We start from the raw sequence: 7,151 nt of genomic DNA on the forward strand, positions 1-7,151 counted from the left end.
TAAACACCAGAGTCTCCACACCCTTCCTAACAAAACCTGTGATATCAGTGGCAAAACCTACGGTGGTTTGTGAGTTATGGTTGAACTGAACACATAAAAGCTGGAAAATCATTTTTCCAACCATAATACCAGCCCCCTTTCAAATCACAATGCACCTTGGGCAAAGGGATCAGCACATGTGTGGCAAGTGACAATGGACAGGAGCCCATTGGAATTCACGAGACTGTTGAACCACAGAGCTCTGGGACCTATCAGTCAACAACCTAAGCGTTTAGACCTGTGAGATATTATGCATGCCAAGTCAGAAGGGACCAGGATATCTGTGGGAAGTGACGAAGGGCAGGAGCCCATTCAGATGCACATGTGACTGTTGAACAGCAGGGCTCTGGGACCTATCATTCAACAGCCTGAGTGCTCAGCTGATGACCGTATCCCACTGGTTCTCTCCGTTCCACCGGGTTTCTGTAATGCTCACTGTATCCAGGTTCTCCTTTAAACCAAGCACTCCACCTCTCCCATTTTGGCTTGGAAGCTTCTAGCATTTGCATAGAAACACCTATACATGGTGTCCCTCCACAGGTGTCTCTGGCGTATGCATCTTTTGCTATGGCACTTAGGCCTCTTTGATTGGCTGTCATGTTCTACCATATACTCATGGCCTATTTCTTCTCCTTCTATATTTGGACAATCAAAAACATTTTCATCCTCATCCCCTTGGGATGATTTAACCTGAACCAGAAGTTTCCCAGCTCCTGTCGGCTTTCCCCCAGGGTTTAGTTTAAAAGCTGCTGTCATCTTTTTTATGTTTAATACCAGCACTCTGGTTCCATTTTGGTTCAAGTAGCACCCACCCCTCTTGACAAGCCCCAGCTTGTCCCAAAATGTTCCTCAGAGCCTAACAAATCTGAACCCACATTGAGACTCCTCAGCTTCGCCTGTCCAGCTGACCCTGCATGTGGAACAGGTAGCATTTCAGAGGAAGCTACCTTGGTGGCCCTGGATTTTAACCTCCTACCTAGCAACCTAAATTTGGCTTCCAGGACCTCATGACTACATTTCCCCACTTCATTGGTATCAACATGGACCACGACCACTGACTCCACCCTGGCCCTATCTACTAGACTATCTAGATAGCACGTGATATCCGCAACTTCGACACCAGGCAGGGCAATTTACCATGTGGTCTACACACCCATCACAAACCCAACTATGTGTCGAATCTCCCATGACCAAAAGTCCCCCTCTCCCCAGAGGCACACCCTCAGTGTGAGGGGATATTTGCTTATCTTCTGAGGAACGGGCCCTTCTAAGGGATCATTTCCCGCTTCCTCAAAATGACACCTTACTTCCCCAAGACCCCCCTTCCCTGTGACCACAGAGGAGCTGTCACCCAGGGAGTGGGACACTGCTGTGAGGTCCCTGAAGGTCTCATCCACCAACCTCTCTGCCTCTCTTAGCTTCTCCGGGTCAGTAACCTTAGCTTCAAGGAAACAATCTTGTTCCCTGACAGCCAGGAGCTCACTACATCGAGAACACACCCAGGTATAACTAAGACTTGGTGGGATGACTCTCATGACTGGAATACAGCAATTGAAGGATATAACTTGTTCAAAAAGAACAGGAGGAACACAAAGGGAGGTGGGGTTGCACTGTATGTGAAAAATACATATCTCTGCACAGAAATACAGGAGGATGAGCTTGGTAGCCCCATCGAGAGCATCTGGATCAAAATAAATGGAGCAAAGAATAAAAGGAACCTGGTGGTCGGAGTCTACTACCAGCCACCCAGTCAAGGAGAAGACGAGGATGAAACTTTTGAAAAGCAAATAGCCAATGTTTTAAGGAAGCATGATGTAGGAGTAATGGGGGACTTCAATTTCCCTGATATTTGTTGGGAGACAAATTCTGTAAAACATGGCCCCTCCAGGAAATTCTTGACTTGTGTGGCGGATAACTTGCTCCTACAGAAAGTAGAGGAAGGAACTAGAGGATCGGCTGTCCTTGACTTTATCCTAACCAACAGAGATGACTTACTGGATAAAGTAGCAGTTACAGGAACTCTGGGGGAAGGCGACCATGTTGTACTTCAGTTCTTGGTTCTACGGGAAGCAAAAGCCGAGTGTAGCCAAACACGAACCCTGGATTTTAGGAAAGCTGATTTTCATAAACTCAGAACAATGATCAGTAAGGTCCCATGGCAAGTGACTCTAACAAGAAAAGGAGTCCAAGATGGGTGGGAGCTTTTAAAAAAGGAAATACTCAAGGCACAATTACTAGGGATGTATGAGACACTTACCTGGTTTCGTCCAGGGACATCCGCGGCGGGGGGGAGGCGCTCCATCTCTCCCCCCAAAATCCTCGACGGTGGGGAGGCGATCCATTCCTCCCTCCCGGAATCCTGCCTGGCCAGCTCCGCTCTGCGGCCAGGCCGCAGAGCTGCCGGCTGGGCCAACCTGCAGCGGGACCTCCAGCTGCTGCCGGGCTGCTGCAGACGCAAATGGCATCCTGAGTAGGGGACGCCATTTGCGTCCCTATGGTAGCCCGTGATAGGCTATGTAAATATTTACGTAGCCTATGACGGCTAAAGCGGGAAAGCAAATGGCCAGAGCTGCCGCTGGAGCCGCAGCCACTGCTGGAGCCGCAGCCAGGTAGGCTCCGTTTTGCGGGGCTTTCGCGGGGTGGTAAGGCAGGTTGCTCCATTCCGCCACAGATTCTGGGGGGCCTGGAATTCACTGGAATTCAGCCCCCCTGGGATCCGTGGTGGAATTCTCTAACATCCCTAACAATTACAAACAATTCCAACAAGAAGAAAAGGTGGAGGGACAACAGAAGAAGCCAATGTGGCTTCACAACAAGCTTAGAGATGACCTGAAAACAAAAAAAGGACACATATAGGCAGTGGAAAGAAGGCCAAGTAACAAAGGAAGAATACAGGCAGGTAGCACAGAATTGCAGGGATGGCGTCAGAAAGGCTAGGGACGCTAAAAACAACAAAAAGGCTTTCTTCAGCTACATGCATAGTAAAAGGCAGAGGAAAGAAATGGTGGTTCAGCTATTAAATAAGGATGACAAAATGATAACAGATGACAAAGAAAAGGCAGAGGTGCTCAATTCCTACTTTGGCTCAGTCTTCTCCCAAAAGAGGGCCTATGACTCCCCTGGCAAAGGCGAAGTACAGGCTGAAAGGGCAGGATTGCAGCTTGAGATCGATAGGCATATGGTCAAGGAACACCTCATTACTTTGAATGAGTTCAAATCTCCAGGGCCAGATGAACTGCATCCTAGAGTACTAAAGGACCTGGAGGAAGAACTCTCAGAACCGCTGTCTATTCTCTTTGAGAAATCATGGAGGACGGGTGAAGTGCCAGATGACTGGAGGAGGGCTAACGTTGTCCCTATCTTCAAAAAGGGTAAAAAGGAGGAACCTGGGAACTACACACCAGTCAGTCTGACATCAATCCCTGGGGAAATTCTGGAGCAGATGATAAAGCAATCCATCCGTAAGCACTTTGAAAACAATGCAGTGATTACTCGAAGCCAACATGAACTTGTCAAGAACAAATCCTGCCAGACGAATCTGATCTCATTTTTTGATCGAGTAACCTCCCTTGTGGACCATGGGAATGCTGTAGACATCATATACCTCGACTTCAGCAAAGCTTTCGACAAAGTGCCCATGACATCCTGATGAGCAAACTAGCTCAAAGTGGGCTAGATGAAACAATGATCCGGTGGATCCACAGTTGGCTACAGAATCGGACTCAAAGAGTGCTTATCGATGGGACCATCTCAAACTGGGGAGAGGTAACCAGTGGGGTACCGCAGGGCTCAGTCCTGGGCCCAGTGCTCTTCCACATTATTATTAATGACTTGGAGGAGGAGGTGCAGGGAATGCTGATAAAATTTGCAGATGACACAAAATTGGGTGGGATAGCTAATACTTTGGAAGACAGAAACAAAATTCAAAGTGATCTTGATAGACTGGAGCGCTGGGCAGAAAACAACAGAATGACATTTTATAGGGATAAATGCCAAGTTCTGCACCTAGGGAAAAGAAACCATATGCACAGTTACAAGATGGAGGATACGTGGCTTAACAACACTACAAGCGAGAAGGATCTTGGAATTCTTGTCGATCACAAGCTGAATATGAGCCAACAGTGTGATGTGGCTGCAAAAAAGGCAAATGCTATTTTGGGCTGCATTAATAGAAGCATAGCTTCCAAATCCTGGGAAGTACTAGTTTGCCTCTACTCAGCACTGGTTAGGCCTCATCTGGAGTACTGTGTCCAGTTCTGGGCACCACACTTTAAGAAGGATGCAGACAAGCTGAAGGGTTCAGAGGAGGGCAACAGAGATGATCAGGGGACTGGAAACAAAGCCCTATGAGGAGAGACTGAACAAACTGGGCATGTTTAGCCTTGAGAAGAGAAGGCTGAGGGGAGATATGATAGCGCTCTTCAAGTACTTGAAAGGTTGTCACAGAGAAGAAGGCCAGGATCTCTTCTTGATCATCCCAGAGTGCAGGACATGTAATAATGGGCTCAAGTTACAGGAAGCCAGACTCCGGCTGAACATCAGGAAAAACCTCCTGGCTCAGGAGGTTTTTCCTGATGTTCAGCTGGAGTCTGGCTTCCTGTAACTTGAGCCCATTATTACATGTCCTGCACTCTGGGATGATCGAGAAGAGATCCCGGCCTTCGTCTCTGTGACAACCTTTCAAGCAATACAACAATGGAACCAATTACCTAGGGTGGTAGTGGGCTCTCCCACACTGGAGGCCTTCAAGACGAGACTGGACAGCCATTTGTCAGGGATGCTCTGACTTGGATTCCTGCATTGAGCAGGGGGTTGGACTCGACGGCCTTGTAGGCCCCTTCCAACCCTACTATTCTATGATTCTATGACTTCTGTCCAGAAGGAAGATGGTCATACATGTGGCACATAGGACATACACTGGATAGCCCCTATGCCCCTGCTGGCTTTCTACCTTCATAACTGGTTTTTACTATTATTGTTGTTGTTACTATGATTGGGGTTGTTTAGCTGGGAAACCAAGTTGCTACTAGGAGAAGGTGAGCCAGCATAGTGTAGTGGCTAGAGTGCTGGACTGGGAGCTGGGAGACCTGGGTTCTAGTCCCCACTCAGCCATGGAAGCTCACTGGGTGACTTTGGGCCAGCCACAGACCCTCAGCTCAACCTACCTCACAGGGTTGTTGTTGTGAGGATAAAATGGAGAAGGGGGAGAATGTAAGCCGCCTTGGGTTCCTTGCAAGAGGAAAAAAGGTGGGATATAAATGCAATAAATAAATATAAAGTGGGGAATTTATTTATAGTTATTTACTTACGGTCACTTACCTATGAGGGAGGGAAGAGCTGACTGCCCAGGCCTCCTTGCCGTGTTGCTAAACTTGCACAGGTGCTTAACTCGCTTGTGTGCTGAGACTTTGAGATGCTTTGTCACTGGGGCTCCTCACGCTCAGACAGCCACATTTAAATACGTGTGTCGTCAAGCATAAGTTTGAGCCTGCTCTCAGCAGGTTTTTCATTCCTTCATTCCCCCTAATACACTGGGGATACATTGTTACAGGTCCCCGTTAGTTTGATAATGAATGGACAACAAGGCGGGCCTGTTATTTTCTTGATGCATGATATTTCCCCTTTGGGTTTTGGAACACACAAACTAGATGGGGGTGTTTCCAGATTGGGGGGGGGGGCCTGGAGCTAACAACACAAGGCATAACGCACCAATTCCATCTTCTCTTTCTTAACGGATTTTCTGTGGCGAGGAAAAGACAGAAGAATCAGTGGGGAAACACACGTGGAAGATGAGCACATCCGGGACCCCCCCTTGCATGAGGCAGAGCGATGGTGCGACAGAAGCCTCGTCCGGGAGCACCCCCGGCCCTGCGGGGTGCGTCCTCCTGACTCGGAGGGGCTCCGGCGGAACCACGAGCTGCCCGGCGTAGGCTGCTCCCCGCGCAAGTCTGGCTGCGCTTCTCTAACGCCCGCGCCTTTTCGCCGCTCGGCTACGCCGCGTCACGCAACGGGCCGCCGTGCCTCCTCCGCGGCGAAGTTCGCGCCCTCCCGCGTGCACGCGGTCCACGCCCGCGCACCGCTTCCCTCCGTCCCGCGCGAACCGCCCCGGCCGCGGGGCGCGTCCGCAGGCGGGAGGAAGCGCTTTCCGCCCTTCCAGCGCGGCTGAAGCGCCCGCAGGACGCTGTCCCGCCTGCCGCCGCCGAGCCCCGTCTTCGTTCGGCCCGGGAGCTGCCCAGAGCACGCGCCAGGCAGCGCCGCAGCAGGGGCGCAGGGACCCGCCCCGCCGGGCGGGGGCGGGCAAGGAGCGCCGTCCTGCCGCGGGACGCGCCGGCCTCCCCGCGGCGCCGGGGTCGCCGCGGCGCGCGGGGTGCTTACCCAAAAGCTGCAGCCGCAGAAGGCGTCCATGGGGCAGGTCTCCAGCTGAGCAGCCGGGCGCTCCCTTCTCCCCGCTGCTCCCGGCCTCCGCCAGCAGCCCTGCTGGAGCTTCCCTTCCGCCACGCTCGCTCGCTCGCTCGCGCGGGGCGGTGGGCGGGGAAGGGCTCGCCCGGGCGGCGCCGCCGCCGGGCCGGGCCGGGCAAGGCGGGGGCTGCTCGTGGCGGGGAGGAGCCGGCTCCCCTGCGGGCCATCTCACGGGGCAACTCCGAGGCCGGGCGCTCAGGGGGGCCCGCCGACGCCCGGCCCCTCCGCAGGGGCAGAGCTCCCGGGAGGGCCGGCTCCGGGGGGCCGGGCAGCAGCAGCACCTCCCCCCCTCAGGCGCGGCACGGGGCGCTTCTGCTCGCCTGGCGCGGCCGCGGAAGAGCGGGAACGAGAGCCGGACGAGCGGACGGTCGCTCCTGCGGCCTCCTCTTCTCTCCCCTCCGTGTGAGAGAGCTGGAGCCGGCCGCTCACTTGCTCATCTGTGCAATCACGCTGGGATGGGCAACAGGAGGGATTGGGCCCAACAGGCTCAATTCTCCCTCCTGCGCAGCCCAGAAAGAGGCAGAAGGGCGAGCAAGCAGAGGCTGGGGCCTTTAAACGGCGCCATCAGGACAGGTCTCTGGGGCAGAGGTCCAGGGCCTCAACTTCCCAGAATGAGCATTGGGCTCAATCCAATAGGCAGTTTTTCTGTAAGC

General features: G+C 52.8%; 1 protein-coding gene across 4 annotated transcripts in view; it reads right to left on the reverse strand.

The window, feature by feature from the left end:
• LOC146354008 (multidrug resistance-associated protein 1-like) overlaps positions 1-6,615 on the reverse strand; it is a 46,283-nt gene extending 39,668 nt beyond the window's left edge. For 2 of the 4 annotated variants that reach the window (XM_084837946.1, XM_084837948.1), the window contains exon 1: positions 5,359-6,555. The gene's annotated coding sequence lies outside the window, so the exon portion shown is untranslated. Of the gene's footprint in view, positions 1-5,358 lie in introns of all 4 variants that reach the window. The other 2 variants (XM_084837949.1, XM_084837950.1) reach the window with 2 other exon arrangements.
• Between the last annotated feature and the right edge of the window lie 536 nt (positions 6,616-7,151).

Source organism: Heloderma suspectum, chromosome 2 (genome assembly GCF_057233095.1).
Source record: "Heloderma suspectum isolate Gila_16-S chromosome 2, 16-S_ref, whole genome shotgun sequence".
In the NCBI taxonomy this organism is placed as follows: Eukaryota; Metazoa; Chordata; class Lepidosauria; order Squamata; family Helodermatidae; genus Heloderma; species Heloderma suspectum.